Below are 22439 nucleotides of genomic sequence, written 5' to 3' on the forward strand. Positions count from 1 at the left end.
CAGCCGTGCGGCAGGGCAGGCGCGCCCCTTCCCCACGCCCCCGCCGGCGCTAGCTCTCTTCCCCGGAGCTGCCCCCCTTAGACCACCTCCGCCGCCGGCTCACATCTTGTTCCCGGGGCGAGATTCTGCTTTGGGTCGTTGGGCTTTGCCGATCTGTCTGTGTCTCCTTCCCGCACCCTCGCCTCTCCCTGCTTTTGGGGTTGGGGGGTGCCGGTGTGGCGGCGCGTGGGGTTTGGAGTGGGCGCTGAGGCTTTGCAAAGAGCCTGTTTTAATCAACTTTGCGTGGGGGAAGCAGGAGGCAAAGCAGGAGCCGGCGGCGGGGAGTTGGGAAGTTTGGCCCTGCCGGCTCTAGGGTCTTCTCCGGAATCTTAGAGACTTTGGATTCGGTTCACCAGGAGCCAAGACTTCAGTCTGGCCGCCGGAGGGGTTTGCTACAGGGAGACGGGCGCCCACAGGGCAAGGTGGGCGAGCCAAGCCGGGAGGGTTTTGAGTAAGGGGTCCAGGACTGAGGGATCCCCCCACACCCCGGTCAGTCTGCCGCAGCGCTCTCTGCCGCTGCTGCAAAAGAAAAACGGAGCGCCTTAGGTCCCCTACTCCTAGGTTTTGAGGTCACTGAGTTGGAAGACCCCAGTATAACTTTTGCTTCCTGTCCATGGAGGTGAGCGGGTGAAATTCAAGGAGATCAGCGGACGCTGTAAAAGGGCTATCTGATTTTCCTCTCCCGGGATCTGATGATCGGCCCTGAGATACCCACCCCAGTGTCAGAAACCCAAACAGTATACCCAAACAAGGCAAAACAGAATTTCCGCGGACACATCCCAGCACCGAGCTTTTCACAGCCGCCACTGTCCCAGAATCAACTGGCGATCTAAAAAAATAATGCAGACAAGATCCATTCCAGGGTATCAGCGCTCCTCTCCAGAGTGGAAAATCAGTTCCTGATGGTGGCGCGTCTGTGATTCCTCTTTCTTGACTTTTCGCTGAATTCTATCCTCGCAGCGGACTTTAGGGGATTACAGAATGATAGGCTGGGTGTGTGTAATAGTTACTGAGCGAGTGACCCCATTTCTGGAAAGCATGACTGAAACGCGGGGGTGGAATGGGGCAGGCTCTGATGAGTGGTGTACTTGGCGGCAGCCACTGCCCCCATCGGCCTCCGCAGTGTGAGAGGTGGGTAGGGTTACTGGTTACGTCAGTAAAACTCGGGCTCAGTTTGGTGTGAGATGCGGGACGCTGACATTCTCTGGGAGGGGGGAGAGGGGGAGGGAGGAATCCGTTCAGATCGTTTTTTCTAATTTTTCTCCCCTGTCACCTCCACTACCATATAAAAATATTTACTTGTTCTTAAATGCAGGAAGAGTTGTAATAAAGCTTACAAGTTCATGCTTAATAATTTACTACTGGATAATGCTGTTCTAAAATAGCAAAGACATAGGTATATGTTACTTTTTTTTTTAAAGGAAAGGCTGGTGTAAAAAAGGAAATCGTGTTTTTACGACTGGCAGAATACAAGAATTTTATTTGAATTTAGAGCCAATATGATACTATAAATCTTTAATAATAAAGTTAAACTTAGAATGCTTAACCGTCATTTGAATGGGTAGTGTGGAAAAACAGTATGGCAAGGGAGCCTCTTCATTTTTTCTTAAAGAAAAAAATTTGCATTTAAAATACAGCTATAAAGGTGGTTAAAATTGCTGAACCTGTCGAAGAAATTGTATTTTCTTATAATCTGCTTTTTATTTTAGGTTTTTTTTTTCTTTAGTTTTTTGAAACAGCCCAGGAACTCACTATGTAGACCAGACTGGCCTTGGTCTCACAGAGATCCACCTGCCTCTGCCTCCCAAGAACTGGGATTAAAGGCGTGTGTCTTCATGCTTGGCTATGAGTCTGCTTTTTAAATATACACAATAATTATGATTCAAAAATAATCCACTGATACATTAAAATGTTTTTAACAACAAATTGCCTTTGAATAGTTTGTTCCTTTGATTGTTTGTTAATCCACATTTTTCCTTGACATGTGTCAGTATGCAGGGAGAAATCATTTAAAATTCTACTTTATCCTTTTTTCTGTATAGTATGCATTTAGACAAAGTACTCGCCTACTTATTTAGCATCTACTATATCCAAAAGTACTATGTTAAACATGCTGTTTCGTTTTTATCCTCCCTGTAACCTAGCAGGGAGGATTGTGATCCCCCACTGTTACAGAGTAGGAAACTAAATTCAGTGGTTAAGAGCACAAAGATTATAAATAGTAAATGGCAGAGCCATAATTTGAAGCCAGGTAGATACAAATTGTATGCTTTGCTTTATGTTAGAATAGGTTCTTCTGACCATTCGTGGAAAGAGTCAAAGCATAGACATGCTAATAGTTAGAGATCGTGTATTTTTATATGCAAATACTTGCATATAAAAATACACAATCTGATTTGGCAAAGCCTTAATATATTAATGTATTTATATATGTGTGTGTGTGTATGTATATACAGTATGTGTGTGCACACATGCATGTGTGTATCAGTGTCATGTTTTCCAAAGCCTGATGGATAAGATTCCACAAATTTTAATTTCTAAAAGTTTTCTTACTATTCTGGCAATAAGGTATGTCAGAGCCAAGGGTTGCTTAGATTTATTAAAAGTAGACTTCAACAAATTGCCTTTAGATACTGTTTCCTTTGATTGTTAAGGTATTTGGAGTAAATTACTTCTGATATGATTTTCCAATACTGAAAGCAGTGAGAGAAGAGTTGAGAGTTTTCATAAAGAGGTCTAATATTGATACCTATTATTATGCCATCTTCTTGTCAGTAGATTCACATCAGGGAATAATTGTATTTTACCAGAAAAACATCCGGGTTTCCAAAGAAATATTTACTTGAGCAAATGCATCAGAAATTTTCTCTCCATGCTAAAAGATTTTAGGTTTGTCTATATAGGATTGCATTTATGGTCTCATTGCTAGTTAGACTGAGCTCTTGAAAACAAACACTCTTATTTCTCTGAATCCTCAACAGTTAACACAATGCCTGGCACATACATATTATGAACTCAGTAAATGTCTGCTAAATGAATCGTGAAGGTAGGGAATAAGGTGCTTATGACTCTTATCTCTGTTCTTATCATTTTAATTCCTCATTGAAGTATGAACAGTTTTAGAAGACCTGAGTGCCTCTAAAAACACAGACAGTTTCTTATTCCTTCACACCACCCTTCCTGCTTTAAGACCTCACACAAGTCTCATGGTGTTCAAAACAAAAAAACCCTTGTGGTTGAACTCAAACATGGGTCATAGCATGATAGGCTAGAACTAGGCCAAATGTTTAAGGCAAATTTAGGATAATGAAGTACTGTATAAGCAAAGTGAGGGTTATTAGAAGATTTAAAAAATCAAAATCACTTCCTAAATAATTAGATGAATTCAGAAATCCTTAATGGATTACTTAAAGTTGCAAGTACCTTTTTTTTGATATTTGACTATTTAGGGGGTAGATATCAAGAAATTATTCTTCTACAATTCCAATCTATCAATTATTCTTCTACAATTCCATTGCTACTGCTTCCAGGGACAAATATCACTAGATGACAAGCCTAACTTAAAGTATATGGTTTTCCTTAATTAGTGGAAATGCTAATCTAAATAGGAACAATGTACAAAGTAATAAAATGAAGGGTATTTTTGCTCTTTAAAAATGGCCACAGTGCAATGTATTGTATATGATATAAACAATGTTTTTATACAATGTGTGGTATAGAAATAGTCACCTGACTTCCTTTAAATAACGAATACCTAACAGGCACTGAAAACTACTATATTTGATAACAGAAGACAAGAACTTTGTATTGTAGATCATCTTTGGTGAACATGGGGCCATTTTTAACCTCAAAAATTATGCAGTAATCCTTAGTGTGATATAGCATAGGGTTTCTACAGTGTTTCTAGTATGTATTATATAGGGTTCTTAAGTTTTATCAGCTGGGAAAATGTTTTATTCATCTATGATGATTGACTTGGAACACGTGTTTTAGTAGGTTCTTTTCTGCTTCCTGTTTCATTTTTACCGCTTTGCAGGGTTGTTGTTGTTGTTGTTATTTTAATTTTACCCAAGCAAAGATATAAGGCAAAGACAGTTACTATTCATGTTATTTGTCAAGTAACTGTGACACATTACTGAATATTTCATCGTTTTCAGTGATTCTGGTATAAGAAAGCATTTTTGAAAATCTGGAAACCTGCTTTCTTTTGGCAGCCAGATCCTGTGTTAGTAGAGAATCCAAAATGTGAAACTTCCCATCTTACTTTGAACCTTTTACGATAAAGGGATTGAGGTGTTTATTCAAAGAAGCAAGTATAGATACACTTGGTCTTTTCTTTATTACATTTCTGGAGATCACTAAAATATATCCTAACTTTACATAAGAAAAATGACATAATTTAGATGTGTAGTCCTGAAGCAAGGACTTGACTTGGTAAGTTGTTAAATAAACAGGAGTGTAGCAAATTATTTATCTAGAATACTAAATTGCAGAATTGTTTGTAAAGTTTTCCTTTAATTATCGTGTAGTAAAAACTTCATACCATTGTCACAACAAGCTTTGCTCTACCCTTCATGTTTGAGAATATGTGTAATGGCAGGCTATAAATGATGAGTGACATCAGAGTGGCCTAATTCACTCATTGCAGATTGGATGCTTTAGGCCCAGTAGTGCAGATTGTAATAAAGGATAATAACATTTAGTTGTGTCTCTAATGATGCCTAAGTGTAATAGTGTTCAATTGTTAGTGTGTTTGAATGAAAAATACATTTTTTAGCTTTAAAATAGATGTGTGTGTGTGTGTGTGTGTGTGTGTGTGTGTGTGTATTTAAATCCATCCCATCCTTGGAATCATGGGAAAAATAAGTGATTAAATTTTAATACCCAGTATTAATACATCCTTGCTCCCACCAGTGTGTTGTTTAGATTTAATACAGTGACTTGTCTCTTGAATCTAGAACAGAGATCAGCTGCTAGGTAGCCTGATTTATCAGTTTAATACCAAAAAGCATAAACACAAAGGAAAAATGTAAACAATACGTTACTGGCTAAGTAAAATGTGTCAAATGCACATATTATAAAACAAGTTCAGAAGAAACTATGCTCATGTAGCATGTATTGATCATTTAGGGTAAGTGAATTCACTAGTTATTATTTACACTTATAAGTATAAAATACTGACCAGAGTTGTGATAAGAAGTAAGTGAAATAATTATGCATGTAAAGTAATTGTGTAATCTATGATTTATAATAAATAATATCTCTAAGTGACTCACTCAAAGAACTGTCTTGGATTTTTTTTCCAGATTTAAGTAAAACAGGTAATTTTTTTTTTGCTTCTTTAAAACAGAATCATTGTAGTATCTGAATGTAAGGGTAAGATAAGTAGAAATTTCTTCAGTCTTGTTCTTTTTGTATTGTTCTTGCTAAATATTATCTTTAAAGGATAAAAACCAACAAAGGGTATCATGAGGGACATGTAAGGAAAAGGATATTTTCGAAGTGTGTTCATGTTTGAAATTATTCTAATCAGCAGGTATGTCATGAATTAGTGTGCTAGTTCTTTCCTTAGAGATATATAAAATGATAACACACTTTACACATGATGGTGTCTTATGATCAATGAAATACAGGATCACCTGTACAGAATGGTTAAAGTCAATATCTAGCATCAAGAGATACAAGTCTAACAAAACAAGGATACACAGCTCCTTATAATTTACGAGTACTCGGTGCTTATTCATTTTACTTTTAGGGAAATTAATATAGCACACCTCCCCATTACTGAAAGTACGTTTATTTTGGTTATTGAATAGAAAATGGAATTTTCTATCTAGTAATGTAACCCTTTGGATTTTGTGTGTTGTGTGGTATTGATATTTTAAAAACTTTGAATACTATAGAGTACTTTACAAAGAAGACTTTAGAGACACTATTTTTTAAATGTTCAAAGGTTCAGGAGTTGTTATTAAAGGATATATGGCCCAGCACTCAACCCCTTTCCCCCAAATAAGAGCACATTATATTAGTAAGTATCTTTACTGCATAATTTCTGAGAACTTGTAAGATGATGTACACAGTGGAAAAAAAAAGACAAGAAATAATCTAGGAGTCAGTGGTACCTAGTGAGACCCTGTCTTTATAAAACAAACAACAGTATTTGAAAAAAACAAAGCAGTATTTGAGACTTGATGTCAGAACCCTGTTTTCACGAACCACCTATCGGAATCTCAAATAACACTAGCTTGTAACTTGATTCAGTATTGCCCGGAAAAGAACTCCTAATTTTAATTGACTGTTCAGAAGCTTTTGGCTTTGTCAACAAAAAAGTTCATTTCTTTTTTAATTAAAATCTAAGTTGTACAATAAATTTCCAAGTCAGTAGTGAACTAGAATGTAAATATAACCTAAGACCAGCAAGATAGCTCAGTGAGCAAAGGTGCTTGCCTGCCAGTTCTCATGACCTGAATTCTATCCTGGGGCCCACATAGCAAAAAGGTACAACCAGCTGACGGAAGCTGTCCTCTGATCTCCACACATGTGTGCCACGCTACATGTACGTGACATGCTTGTGCTTCCTCCCCCTCCCCCCAGCAAATCAATAAATGTTAAAAACATAATTTTTAATAAAATATTCAAAAATTAAAACATTTAATTCAACTTTTAATAATCATTTGTTACATAGTTCTTTAATATCAAGCCTTTACTAAATAACCCCCTATACTGACTTCCTATTCTTATCAGGTATTTATAATTTTTAATGTTTTCCTTTTTGTTTTTCAGATAAGGTCTCAATGTAGTCCAGGCTGGCCTCAAATTCAATGCGTGGCTAGGCTGGCCTAGAACTGCCGCTCCTCTTGCCTCAGCTTTCCAAGTGCTTAGGTTATAGGTGTTCACCACCATGCTCAGCGGTTTTTTTAAAGTGTGTTTTATTTTGTTTATCAAATGCCGCTTTATTCTTCTGTCAATCTCCCTGCCACCTCACATTCTCCTTTTTAAAATTAACTGCTTCTAGCTTGCAACTAGCTACCCAGAAGGTAGAAAACTAAGGTTAATAATATTTAGATGGAGCCATTTTTAACATAGGAATATTTTGACTTTCTTTTTTAAATTCACCAAATAATGTAAAAGAACATCCTCCTTCTTTTGTTAGGCTCTGCTCATCACATAGACTAGGGATATCCATCTTTTGATACTGCAACGTGACATCATCTACAGATAAGTCATAGTTACATGGAACATATTATATAAGCTGAGGGTTGCTGTAGACATACACAGAGGATTGGGTATTTACTAGACATGTTACCTAATTGTAAGTGATATTTTATGTTTTGGTATACCATAACAAAATGGCTCAATTATTTATTGCCTTCTCTAAAAGATGTCAGCTAGGAAGTAGAATGTGAATGAATGACCAGGCTGTAAAGTAGAAAGCTAGCTTATCTCCCCACATGGAGTCAGGTTTCCACACTGTGAGTCCAGTTTTGTTCTTGGGAGATTTTGCTGGCTTCCCAAATAATTAGTTATTCTACACTTAGAGGTCAATTCAAAAGCACTTGTAGATTTCTTCGTCCTTCTCTCCTATAGTAGTGGTGTTATAGCCAAAGTAAGTTAAAGAGAATTTCTCCACCTCAGCTAATACAGTCTCTTATCTTAAGTGGTGATTATGTTTTGTTGACCATATAAATTGATTTTTATATCATGATCTTATATGTGAAAATCTTTAAATCTGACCTGGTCATCTAGATTTCTGTGCATTTAGCTCTAATCCTTTGGTCCCCAAAGCTTGATATAGGAAACTTAGTTCAGTCATAAGATATGTTAAGAGCACGTATCAAATGATAGCCTAAAGCAAAAGACCATTTTGGCACCAATAAATTGAACTGCATCTTACATGCAGTGGATAAGTAGAAATCTTTGTTCTACAAATCTTATAAAACTTACAGTAAAATCCTCACAATTAAAAATGTTATGTATTTCTACTTATTTGCTAACAGAGGTGACTTTTTTATACTGAAAACACTATAAATAGTGAAGATTTACTTTTAAAAAAAAGAAGTTAGCTGGCCATAGTTGTACATGCATGGCAAGTGGAGGCCTGAGCATGAGTAGTTCAAGGTCATCCTGAACTACACATTCAAGTTTGAGATCAGCCTGGGCCATAGGAGATTTCATCTCAATTGGAGGAAAAACCTGATCGGAATAAAAGCAGTTGCCATATTACATGAAGACCTAGGTTTGAATTTGCAGAACCCATAAAAAAACAAATGTGTAGCACAAGCGTTTATAATTCTAACAGTCCTCCTGGGAAATGGAAGGTACAGACAGGGAGAATCCCCTGAAAATCAAGGGCCAGATGGCCTGGCTTATGCAGAGGAAAAACAACACAGAGCCAGTCTCATTTAAATAAGGCAGAAAGGGGGGACCTTCAGAGATTGTCCTCTGATCTCCACGTGTGCACTTTGGCCCATACATACCCACACTCTTTACACATTGTCCATGCACACAGATACACACAACTAAATTAATTTTTATAAACTGAAAGGGGTCGGGACATAGCTGAGCAGTTAAGAGTGCCTGCTGCTCTTCCCAAGGACTGCACTTCAGTATCTAGCACCTGTGTCCCTTGGGGAACTTAACCACCTGTACCAACTCCAGGGGATCTGTCGCCCTCTTCTGGCTTCTGTGGGCATCTGCATGCACTTGCATCCTGCCCCACTCCATTTCAATAAAAATAAATTCTTTTATAAAGTTAAATCTTGTAGCTCAGCACTGCTAAATTCAGTATTAATGGTGGGTTGACATGCACTTGAAATACAGTCTTCTATGACTGAAGACCATTCTGAGGATGGAACACACGACATATGCTAGGAAATTGCCCTGTCACTAAGCTACAACCCAGTCCTGAATTTTTAGTAGATTGTCTCCTGTGTTTATTGTTTATAGACCAGTGCACTCATAGATTATAGGATTTGTACAAATAGGACTGCCTTGCCCTTCTGCTTCAGTGTCCAGATTTCTAGTTTTCTACATATTAGTGTTTTGAAATGAACAGGCTAAGGTAGTTTTCTAAATAAAGATATATTTGATGCGTGGTTTTCACAACTAACCATTTCCTACTTTGATGATTTTTCTAAGCCTCCTTAAGTGATTTATGCTCACAACTCACCATTCTCCTCTTCAGTAGTTTTCCTGGTGGCATTTCCTGTTGAAGCAATGAGAATATTTAGCTACCAAAATGTTGTAATTATAAGCTTCCTCTTGTTGACTGAGCTTGTGGACAGAAGTACAGAACAATAGAAATAGGGCAGAAAAGTACATAATTATATTCTGTGTTGTTGAATGAAAAAAAGGCTGTGTGGTAACTTCAAATGTTGTCTTCTTTACATTTTATTGTGCCACTTAAAATTGAGAGTGGACTCAAGTGTCTTGTGGAACTAGAAACTTTAAAATTTTAATTTAGTATAGAATTCTTTATCTAAGAATGATTTAGCCCTAGTCTATGTAAGAAAATAGACCTAGCCAGGTGTTGTGCGTACCTTTAGTCCCAGCACTAGGAAGGTAGAGGCCGGCAGATCTCTTTGAGTTCCAGGACAGCCTGGGCATATAGTGAGTTCCAGGACAGCCATGGTTACACATAGAAACCCTGCCTCAAATACAAACACACATACACAAACTGAGACCTGTTCAGAACATTCCATTTCACTAATAATTCATTTTTCTATTCACAACATACATAATTTAAAAGCAATGTAAAGAGCCACTATGTAAAAATTCAACTATTTTTCTCTCCTTTTTGTTAATTGTAACTTGGTTTTCTTTGTCAGAATAATAAAATCAGCCTGCCTTTAGTTTGTAGATTTGGAAACTGCAACCAGTCCTTGGTGTAAAGAAGCAACTTTGGAACATCGCCTGTAATCAAATAGTGTGGGGCGTGTCAAGGTCACTACTCTTCTCTCCTAAGTGACTGGGAGTACTCAGATTTACTCGGTGCCCATTTGAGGAGGGACTCAGTGTATCTTAACTAGAATGACGTATATAATTATTCTTCCCTTAAAAACTGGGCAAAATGAAGCCCAGGGGATGTAAACTGCTCGTGAGATTGCACAGGTAGTAAACCGGGGCACCGTTTCCAACCCAAGTGTCAGAGATTGCAAATTGTGTGGACTTTCCCCTGAGTTGGCCTGCCTGAATTGAGAACATCCAGATGAGTGATTCCATCTAGATGAAATCATCTGCACTGCAGAAAGTATCCAGGTGGTTTGCATAAGTAGCTGTATCTGTTAGAATCTAAGGAGGTTAATGACCTATAAAGACGGGCACCTTTTCATGTATGTAAAGTCCTCTCACTGAGGGACCCAATGGAGGACGTGATCCTGGTGTGAACTAGGAATGCTGTTCACAGTAGAGACTACATCATAATAGTGTACTTAGGAAAATCAGCAAAAATTAATACTGCTTTGTACATACAGCTTTTTAAACTGTCCGGAGTAAAAGTATTTCATATAATATGGGAAAATGCTTTGAGCTTTCTAAAGTTCAAAAAAGCTCTAAAGCTATGCTACCAATGAAACAAAGTGTCTTGTATTTGAAGTGGGGAAGGAGGCTGTCTAAACATTACTTAACAGCTCTCCTTACAGAAGCCCCTAGGTAGGTATCTATTTGAGTAAATGTGGCCTGTTATTTGCAGTTTTTAAATGAACCTGTTGATATTTGACTCCTACTTTCCGGGGTGGGGGGTTATTGGGTACTCCTTTAAAGTGCCAGGATATAGGATCTGCTCTAACTAAAAATAAATTGAAAAAAATTGAAAAAAAGTTATGTTGCTGTAGTATAAGAAAAAATTAAAGTTAATTAGACCAATCTGATAGAAACAATTCCCCAATTGAAGTCCCCTCTGCCCAGGTGACTCTGGTTTGTATCTCGTTGACAAAAACTAACCAACACAGTCAGTGACCTGCTTTTACTATAGTCACAATATTGTCTTAGCCATCACCACTCACAGTCTGATCACAGAACATTGCCCTTACTCCAAAAAGAAATGCCCTACTCATTAACTGTCACATTTTCCCCACACTCACTGGCAACCAGTGACCTACTTTCTATCTTTATAGATTTACCTGTTCGGGACATTTCATATTAATGGAATCCTATAATATGTGGCCTTTGTGTGTGTTGTCTTTACTCGCCGTGATGTTTTCAGGGCTCATCCATGCTGTGTAGAATGCACCAGTGCTCATTTTTCCCCACACTGTGGGAGTGCACATCTTGTTTACTCACCAACTGATGGAATTTGATTGATTTCACATTTCTACTTTTTGATTATAATGAATAATACTATTTTGAACGTTTAAGTAAAGGTTTTGTGTAAATGTATGTTTTCTGTTATCTTAAGTGTCCAGAAGTTGTATGTAGAGTTACATGATTTATACTGTTTAACGTTTTTGAGAATTCACCAAACTGTTCTCCAACTCAGTTGCACCATTTTCCATCCTCCTTAGCAATATTCCTGCACATTCTCCTCAACATGTGTTACAGCTCTTTACTGAACCGCTCTATAGTTACTAACGGATCTCATTGCTATCATTTGCATTTTCCTAGTAACTAATGATATTAGGGATAGCTCCATTTGCTTTTTGTCCTAGTTTGAGTGCTTGTTACTGATTTGGGAGTTTAAATGGTGGGGGTTTTCCTACAGAAAATGAAAGTACCCTATATGTTTGTGTTCTCAATCTCATTTTAGCTATAATAAATACAGAACTTGCCCTAGCACAGTGGTTTTTCAGTTGGATTCCTAAGGACCTAGTTCCTATGACCATGCTTTAGGATACCTCGTTCCCTAGTATAGCTTATCTGAGCAGGAGCAGACTTCCTTGAGGAACACAACATGGAGCTATAGATTGGTTATAGAAATCTACAGACAGTATTTGAGGATGGGGTGGCAGATAGTTCCCTTGCTCTTAGAATCTCAACAGATTCTTAAGTAGAAGTATAGGAATCCGTTGATGATAAGAAATCGTTTTAAAAGTCCTTCAAGTTAAATCAGCATATTAAATGAATTCTTTTTAAGAATCTCTCTCTGTATCCTTTGTCCTTTCTTAGCTTCTTTCCTTCAAGTTCTTGCTAGCAATTGATATAATTCAGGAAAAATAACTATTACAGTGTGTGTGTTGGTATCAGTAAAAGGAGATTGCTTAAAGAGAGAAATATTATAGGCAAGTTAAAAATAAGATATGCCTTAGATCAACAAAAAGAAGAACGTGTAAATTAGTTTTAAAATGTTCTTTTCCTTTTGGCTCCTTTTAGTGTGAAATATAGTACTAGGTGATAATGAATTAAGTAGAAGTCTTTCCTTTGGATTATTATAGTCTAAAAATACTTAATTGTCTGGACAGACAGCCAAAATAGCATAAAACAAGCTAAGTTTGGCCAGGAATACAAACAGATGTAATTGGATATTTAGAGGAAAATTATAATCTGTTATAATGTAACAACTTTCCATAGTACAATTTTAATGATGATGTGCAAACTAGAAAACAAATGTCATTTTCAATATAAATATCACTTGGAAGAAACTTCTGGTTCTGCCAAGATGGAGGAGCCGTACAGCTCCCAGGATTTTCCTTCCAACTAAAACTCAACAAATAAGACCAGGAACACTGGAGCCATTGGGGAAAAAGGCAGATTGCCTGAGGACCTTGGAATCTAAAAGAAATACAAGTAGTGAGGTCTGTGGACTTTCTTACTCATTACTGTATATCACAGGCAAGATGCACTACAGAGGCACAAAAGAGACACTCAAAGAAAACTCAATTGTCTTTAAGCAAATAGGGAAATGGTAGCTCAGTAAGGTTAAAGCTTCCTGGCAGTTCTTGTTCTAATCTACCCAAATGCTGATAGGTGTATCTTATTCTACCTCCAAGAAACAAGTGGCAGGATTTTGCCCCCTTCAGCCCAAGGGTGTTGTCTAAGGAAACTAGGTCCTAATTACCCATTTCTTGTCTTGCAAAATTAATGGGCAGTGCTTTGGTTCCCTCTGCTGGGTGACTTGCAGATTGTTAGGGAAGATGGATTCTCACTATTCTACCCTTAAAAGGAAGTTGTGTTCTAGTCAGTGTATTGTCAGCAGTAAGTTGAGCCTCTACCAAAAACCCAAAATGAGACTTAAAAGTGTGTGAGGTATGGATACTTCACACTGAACTTCTTTCTACCTTCCCCCCAGCATCAACCAGGTTGGTGGCTCACTCTCTGGAACCAAGCAAGCATATAGTTGAATAGAGCTGCAACAAGCATTTGAGACATTGCTCCACTGTTGCTTAGGCAGTCTTGGTAGTGTCTAGAGGATTTACCCACTCATGCTGCCCTCACACTATACCTCAACAAGGGAATGCTTGCCAGAGTACGTTAAATAGGAACCAGTTAAAATGTTTGCCATACAGTTTTTTAAAATGCCATCAAGAACCATGGGGAAAATTATGAAGTCAGGAGACACCAGTACTGATGATTTAGATGTTACAATTTCCTGGTCAGGATTTTAAGCAGGAACTTTTAAGAGTGAGTAAATATAAACAGCTAAGAAATCTTTGTCTCAGGAAAAAAAAAAGACGTAAAAGGGACCCAAATGGAAATTTTAGATCTGAAAAATACAGGTGAAATAAACTGAATATGAAATTAATAAGATAATAGGAATGATGGAAAATCATAATGTGGAAGGTAGAACAGGAGAAATAACTCATCTAACTGGATGTGTTGGCATACACCCATAATCCCAGCACTTGAGAGGCTGAGGCAGAAGGATTGCTGTGAGTACTAGGCTAACCTAGGCTACATTGCAAGATGCTGCCTCAAAAAAAAAAAAAAAAAACAACCCCAGTCTGAACAACAAAAAATAACCTGGAAGAAATGAACAGGACATTAAAAGGACCTAAAATTCATGTTTTGAAAGAGTCCCAGATAGGAGAGCCACCTAAAGAAATGTAATGGTTCAGACAAAAGGTACAATCCTCCAGATTCCAGACAAAAGGTACAATCCTCCAGATTCCAGAGTCTTTATTAACCACAGTAGCCCAAAGTAATCTGTTATCTGAGTCATCAAAATCAAACTTTTATAAACAGCGAGTTACTGGGAAATGGGTATGAAATTTCAATTTTGCAAGATTGGTCGCACACCAATGTGAGTACCACATAGCATGGCTGAACCCGACACTTAAATTGATTCGGAAAGTAAGTCTCATGTATAATTTATAGACATTTAAAAGCAAGGTGGAAAGTGAAAATCTTTAAAGCAGCTATTGAGAATTGTGCTCCTACCTATAGGAGTGATGGACGTGCCAGGATTTCATCATCAGACTCTAGGGAAGTGCAGCATTTTTTAAATTCTCAAGGAGAACTGTTACCCTAGAATTCTAAATCCAGTGAAAATTTTTTCAAGAAATGTGGGTAAAAGCATAGTAGTTTCAGGTATAGTCTAACTAAGAGTTTTGTCAGTATCAGACCCTCAAAGACTTGGCTAAAGGAGTTCCTTCAAAACAAGAAGAAAATGGTGAAAGGAGAATTTTTGGAACATAAAAAATAAAGAAGCAACATAAATTCTACGACTTTTCCCAAGAAATAGAAGGGAAGAGAACATTTCATATGAGACCTGTTAAATACTAGGACTCAAAGGCAGTGCAGAAATTCCAGACCAGTGTACCATAAAAACATAGATTCAGAATCCTCAACAAAATATTAGCCTCAAGCCCAGCAATAAAGACTCAAGTACAATAACCAACTGGGTATGATTCCAGAAATAGAAGCATTTCAGCACTGAAAAGTTTGAATTGACGATAGTCCAAACATTTTAAAAATTAAAGAAAAATCACATTTTGATGCAGAAATCAAACACTAAGTAAAACATTTTAGGATGAAAACTCCGCAAACTGAGAAGGGAACATTTTCAGCTTGATAAAGAATAAGAAAGCCCCATAGTTGACATGCTGTAATTATGAAAATAAACAAAAATCAGTGCTTCTTTAAAATCCAGGGATATGGTCAAGATGTTCATTTCCACAATTACTGTTTAGCATAGTCTTAAATCTTGCCAGCATAATAGACAAACAAAGGAGGTAAGAGGTGTGTAAACTTCACAGGAAGAAGGAAGGGCTGCTGAGCTAGCTCTACAGGTAGAAAACATTGGCTGGGAAAGCCTCACTGTATGAGTTTGAGCCCCCAAACCATGCAAGTAATCCTAGAATTCATATGCCAAGGTGGGAGGTGGAGATAGACATTGGCCAGCTAGCCTAACATACTCATGCCAGAAACAGCAAAAGAAACCCTACCTCAAACACAAGATGGAGGGACTACTGCCAGAATTGTCCTGTGAACTCCATTATGTTGTCCATGGTTAGCCCCCACACACTCCCCATATATATCCATATATATATAATTGTGTGTGAGCATATGGATATATATGGGGAGCAATAGGACTACCCTGTTTGCAGGCACATACTATTCTCCAGTGAAAATTCTGGGAAATCTACCAAACATTCGAAATAAATGATTCCATCAAAGTCGTAAAATACAAGGTTAGCCTACAAGAATAAATTATGCATATAAATGTGTGTATGTATAACAAATGCATAGAAACTGTATATTATAGTATCACTTATATGTAGTATTTATGTGCTGAAAATAAAAAGTTCCTTAGAGTGTCTAAATAAGTGGAGAATAGGTATGTTCACAGATTGGAAGACTTTAACATAGTAGAGATGTTAATTTCTCCCAATTCAACTAAATACCTTAGCACAAGTTTATCTTAGAAATTAAGGGAAAAGTTAAAAGAACTAAAGCATTTAAATAAAAGTGGAATGTCCTGGCATGGTGGCAGATGCCTTTAATCTCAGCACTCAAGAAGCAGAGGCAGGCCAGCTTGGTCTATAAAGTGAGACTGTCTCAAAAAAGAAAAGGGGAGGAAGGAATAAAAGATGGCAAACAAAAGAGGAAAACCAAAGTGGAAATGATCACCTGATTTTTAAGATTTTATATCTACCTTCACTAATCAAATACTGTGGTATTGGCAAAAGAATAAACATAGTGATGAGTGTGACAAAGCAGAGAATCTAGAAAAGCTTTTCAAGTGTGAACTGCATATAGCAGATACAAATGCAGCACCTGACAATTAAAAAGAAAAAAGTACTGAAAAAAATCAAATACTGAGGAAGACCTCTGGCCTTCAACATCTTACCTGAAATCTAAACAGGAAAGCAGATCACTTTTTTTAACAAGCTATTTAAATTCACTGTTTGGAAAAAAGCTAGAAGGGGGTGGGGCAGCACTTTTTGGATAAAACTACAAAATAAATATTCCATGAAAATAGAACAAACAAACAAAACTATTGATCATATAATAAATGTGAAAGTAGAGGTCCAGGTGGTTTTGACACAATCACACCAAAATAAAGGTGTGACCTTTGAAGCAAGATTGATGGTACTTCTCATTTAGATATAAAGGCTTCTTGAGCCTCTGGAAACTGACTAAATAACTCATCATGCTTGATCTAGACATCTCTGAATTAGTCAACCCAAACAATAAATACAATCATTTTGGATTTTTAACTCTGAAAATGGGAGGTGTCTCAGGACAGGGAATTCTTCTAAACACTCCTTGTATGATATTTCCCCTAACAGGAAAAGAAGAAGGTGAAATTTACTGAATAGCCTATATGGTTGAGGATCCTGCATTTATGACAGACAGCTTTTGGTGAATTGAGAGTTTGAGCCAGGATTGGGAAGCCCTTAATCAATTACTAAAGACACCTGTGATAAAGGGCAAGCCAGGTGTTGAAACATCTTAACCCATACCCCTTTACTACACTGATTTCCAGACTTGTGCAATCATAGACGCCATCCAAAGTGCTTGAAAAACCTGAGCCATGCAGCTTCGGAAAATCTGATTTTGTTTCTGTGTGGAGGAAGTCCAAATAATTTCATTTTATATTGTATTTGTGTTACTAGAAATTGAATGCAAGGCTTCACGAGTGCTACACAAACCTTCTACCTACTTTATGTTAACAGAAACGTAATTCTGATCATTGGGAACATACCATTTCTTTAAAAGAAATAGGCCTTGGGAGACAGCAATAGAATTAGGAATCATTATAGGTGTTATTAAAAAGTTAGCACTATGCCAATTTCTTTACTAGTAAAATACTGTAAGATTGGATTATGGAAATTATAAAATCGAATTAGAGTCCTTCATCTGTAAATAAAACTGTATTTTTTATTTTTCTTTTAGGTGACAACAGTTGTTCCATGCATTGTTGAGAATTATCTTTTTTTTTTTTTACACTAGAAAGCAAATGCATCACTGATGGATACAGATAAACTATTCTGGATACAGATGAAAGAAACACAGTTAGAAATATAAAATAGCAACAAAAAAGAACTAATAAAACAACTGTAAGCATAGAATTGCTAACTTCCTCAATTGAGGAAAAAAACTTACAAATGCTTAAATAATCTTAACCTAAAATTTACTTTTTAAAATCAAAGGATTTTTAAGTAGAGGGAACTCTCAGCCTTAGGGGCTTCCCCACAGTCTATGGCAGACTCTCAAATCTAAATTGGCCAAAATTCCCTAGAACTCTGAGGGTTGTAGATAAGTACTCCCCCAAGTGACTTTTCCAAGACCACACTAGGTTTTCAAAATATATTTGACAGCAAGTCATGTTTACTTTTGATTCCTTGCCTTGTCTAGTTTTGCGTTATCTTTTTTCATGACCCTACTGAGACTAGATTGTGGAAATTCTTAGAAGATAATATGATTTGCAATATATTCAGACAATTAAATATTAGAAAAATGAACCACACCCTATTAGAATAATAGGCCTACAAAGTGAGTATTTTCAGAATATTTTGTGTTAAAGAACTCTGGGGGCTAGAGGGATGGCTCAGCAGTTAAGAGCACTGACTGCTCTTCCGAAGGTCCTGAGTTCAATTCCCAGCAACCACATGGTGGCTCACAACCATCCATAACAAGATCTGGTGCCACTCTTCTGGAGTGTCTGAAGACAGCTACAGTGTACTTACACATAATAAATAAATAAATCTTAAAAAAAAAAAAAGAAATAGAAGAATTTTGCCGGGTGGTGGTGGAGCACCACGCCTTTAATCCCAGCACTTGGGAGGCAGAGGCAGGTGGATTTCTGAGTTCGAGGCCAGCCTGGTCTACAGAGTGAGTTCCAGGACAGCCAGCCAGGGCTACACAGAGAAACCCTGTCTCGAAAACCAAAAAAAAAAGAAAAAGAAAAAAAAAAAAAAACTCTGGTTTTCTCCAGTTTATTATAAAATGTTGTATTATGCAAAGAGATAAATCAGCATCCCTGGGTATCAAGTCTAACAGATACACAACAACAGCATTTCTATGTGTGTTTAGTGGGCCCTTTGCATTTTTACTTTGATTCAGTTATTTTATTTACCAAATATAGCTGTGATTTTAAAATACTCTCGCTCTCAACCTTCCTTCATCTCTACTATACATAATATCAACCCTGGTGATTTATTAATAATTGGAAATAAGTTATAGAATGTATGTTGCTATTTATTTCCTTAGCCAAATGGTTATTTAGAAGAACATTTGTTTCTGGGTGATCGCTATAGGGTTTTTCCTAGTTTAATTTGTCATAACCAAGGAAAATATGTGATTCCTGTTTTTAGTTATTTTAGGATTAGGGCCCTTGAGATAGGCCAAGCCTTAGCAAACCAGGTATGATCTTTGGGTCCAGTGTGTTGGAAGGAAAAACTGAATTCTCCATGGTTTGTCCTTTGACCTCCATACATATGCTATAGCATGTGCATACACACACACACACACTCACACATATACAAAATAAGCATTTCTTTATAAAACTAATTTTAGAGGCTGTCTATCGCTCAGAGGACCCAAGTTCGGTTCCCAGCACCCATTGTTCGAATGCTCACAATCGACTTAATCTCCAGCTTACATACACAGAATTACAAATAAAAATATTGAAAATTTTATATTTGCTTTATAGCTTAGAACACGTTTTAATAACTTTTCCATATATATTTAAGAGGCCTTAATCTTTTTACATTGTTTTATGCTAAAATGTAGTATTTACCTATCCTAGTATAAATTAGAACAAAATATTGTCCTTATTCTATTTTTATATTAGTTGATACTCAATGTTAAAGTTTTCATATCTCCCTTGTTTCCATTTATTTCATGTTATAGTCCTAATCCATCTGCTTTTGTGTTGTGGTTTGTTTGGTCTGTGACTGAATGTTCAGTATGTTTATAGATTTACTATTGGATTATTTCTGTGTTTAAAAAATAGCACATGCTAATTATTTAAGACCTGAAAAATAAAGAAACATACAGAAGGAATTATACATCTTTACTCTTGCTATAGTGAAGTATTATTAAAATGTTTTATGTGATTAAAGAACAGAAGGGTTAGGTTTAGATTTGAATCTAAATGTGGGCCCTACTTTTATCCTTGGACGTATTGGATATCTTCATGTGTTAACCATGTATTATTGAGCATGTACTATGTGCCAGGTATTTTGCTGAGATTATACTTAAAAATATTGGCAAGTTCATCTTGGCTTAATTTTTTTCTATTTGTAAATTGATGATAATGTTTCTCGGAGTTGTTAGGAGCGTCAGAGATAATAATACTTAGTATTTGCCTAGTGGGCTCGAGCGCAGTAATTGATAGCAACCATTACTAGTATCCATTCAGTACTGGACTCTGTAGTCCAAGTGACCTTTGTGATCACCTGCATAGCTCTTCGTCTTGGGTTTTATGTTTACTTATGTTACAAACATCTGCTCCCATTTGTATGTTTTAAAGTGTGTAGTAATTGTACAAAGAAGAGTTTGGAGATGATATGGTTCATGCAGTGTTAGAACACTTGCCTAACATGCGTGAAGGTCTGGGTTCAGTTCCTGGAACCCCCAAAAGTTAGGTGCATGCATTCTTTTTCTATATGGTTTTCTATATTTACCTCTTTTCTTTGACAGTAAATAATGTTTTTTTTTTCCTTCTTACAAAATGTAAGGCTCCTAGAAGTTTTGGAGGGAAGCATTTCACACAGTGCAGTGTAAGTAGTATGGTCAAGCACCATTTTCTAAGAATACAGTCACAAAACTGGCCAACTCATGACCCGCTATTTTGTTATTTGATACCCCTCCCACCAACTACTTTACCCACTTCCTCATCACATCTCTAGTGAATTATTTTGAAGCTAATTCTATGTAAGTCAACCCCAGTGTAAATATTTGCATCATATTTCTTTAAAAATTAAAATACTTACTGTCGGGCAGGCAAGATGGCTCAGTGGGTAAGAGTACTGATTGCTCTACAGAAGGTCCTGAGTTCAAATCCCAGAAACCACATGGTGGCTCACAACCACCCATAATGAGATCTGATGCCCTCTTGTGGTGCATCTGAAGAAAGCTACAGTGTACTTATCTTTGGGCCAGAGCAGGCCGATTAGAGCGAGCAGGGTTGACCAGAGCAAGCAGAGATCCTAAAAATTCAATTCCCAACAACCACATGAAGGCTCACAACCATCTATATACAGCTACAGTGTACTCATATACATAAAAAAATAAATAAATCTTTTAAAAAATATACTATCATACCATTATCGCACTTAAAAATAATTCTGGGTCTGGGACTGATGGTTCAGCCATATGGGAGGCTAAGGCCAAAGAGGCTTGCAAGTAAGTATAAAGCTTGCCTAAGCTGTAAAACGGTTTCAAGTCCAGGCTTGTCTACTTAGTGAGACCCTGTCTCCAAATGTAAAGCAAGAAGACTACAGATACAGCCTAGTGGTAAAATATTTGTCTGGCTTTTGTGAGGTCCTGGATTCTGCCTCTAGCTGTTCAAATAAAAAGACTCCAATAGCATCAAATACTTAGTCATGTTGTTTTAATTGGACACTTGAAATATTTTTCATCACCTTTAAAATGATTGTTGTCATTTTGTATTATTTCCTTGAGTTTTTTTTCTTCCATATGGAATGTTTTGTTTGAAAAAAAAATTTAAAGATAGAAGAAAGACTATTGAGCTAAAAAGACCTGTGTTTGAGTCCTGTTTCTGCGATTTACTAATTTATTTGCCAAACTTTTGTTTCTTCAACTGTGAAATACCATTAATTATACTTATATTCTTAGGTTTGAATTATAATGTCAGCATAAAGGACTATCATGTGTTATCTGCCACATAGTACCTTCTTTAGTGATTTGGACTGTAATACTTATTTTTATTATATGTTTTTTTAAACATTCAAAAACTTATTAGATGCACATTAAACATAATGGTTGTTAAATACACTTTTAGGAAGGATGGAGAATTAATTTTTTCTCCTGCTATTTTTTTTGAGTCAGTATTAACTTATTCCAAGGTTGCAGATCTTAACTCTATAAAATATTTTTTCTTTTACATTGTTCATATATTTATAGCAATTATATATTTAGTTTTCCACATTCTCCTTTAGTGTGATTATATTAGTCAACTATTTCTGGATATTAATTTGGTGTCTGTAGATGTAACTTCTTCTCATATTCTTGAGTTCTTTATTCTCCTGGTGATCTTCTAGAGTGTGCCTTTGAACAGTTTATTTTTAAAAGATGCTTCCAAGATGGTGACATTTTATAAGATGTTGCAGATGTAAGAATAATTTTATACAACCTTTGAGCTTGAACCACTAGGGTGAGGTATGAAAGCTTTCGATCTTAACTGTTTCCTTTTAACTCGCTATAGGTCATTACTTCATCATCTTCTGGCATTTTATTTTGAGGAAAACTCTGAGGTCAATTTGATTTTAGTACCTTTGAAATAACCTATTTTTCTGCTTGTATGCTTATAGGATTATATCTTTATCCTTGAAATTTAAAAACATTTGCCAGGACATGTCTTGGTGTTGATGATCTCTGTTGAACCTTCTCAGTCTGCAGTCTCAGGTATTTTTTTCAGAACTGGAAAGTTTTCTTATACTTTTGATTAATGAATCTGCTCTGTTTTTTCTTAGGAACATTTGTTATTCATAGATTATTTCTGTCTGTCTTCCATAGTTTTAAAATCTTTTCTTTTTTTCTTTCTTTCTTTTTTTCATTTACTCCAGTTTGTCCTTTGTGGCATGGATTTTGTTTTCTGCAGTGTGTGTTCTGATACTTGCTACTCACAATACAGACTTACTTTTGGCTGCTGTGTTTTCATTTCTTTATTCCCAACATAACTTGTTTCATAAACAGAATTTCCCTCAGGGGTACACTTCAAAAAACATGAGGTGGATCTAGGCCTAAACTTTCTTTTCTGAGGCCACAACAACAGGACCAAAGAAAAAGAACAACTAAATAAAAAAACTTAAGAAAGGGCCCTCATAAACTTAAAA

General features: G+C 36.6%; 1 protein-coding gene across 9 annotated transcripts in view; it reads left to right on the forward strand.

Moving 5' to 3' along the window:
• The window catches only part of Rps6ka3 (ribosomal protein S6 kinase polypeptide 3), a 112580-nt gene that overhangs the window by 531 nt on the left and 89610 nt on the right, over positions 1-22439 (forward strand). For 5 of the 9 annotated variants that reach the window (XM_030251196.1, XM_030251198.1, NM_001346675.1 and 2 more), the window contains exon 2: positions 21915-22008. The exons of 3 other annotated variants lie outside the window; for them this stretch is intronic. The gene's annotated coding sequence lies outside the window, so the exon portion shown is untranslated. Of the gene's footprint in view, positions 1-10; positions 20142-21914; positions 22009-22439 lie in introns of those variants that run through there. One more of the 9 variants, XM_030251195.1, reaches the window with a different exon arrangement.

Source organism: Mus musculus, chromosome X, assembly GCF_000001635.26.
Source record: "Mus musculus strain C57BL/6J chromosome X, GRCm38.p6 C57BL/6J".
NCBI classification, from domain to species: domain Eukaryota; kingdom Metazoa; phylum Chordata; class Mammalia; order Rodentia; family Muridae; genus Mus; species Mus musculus.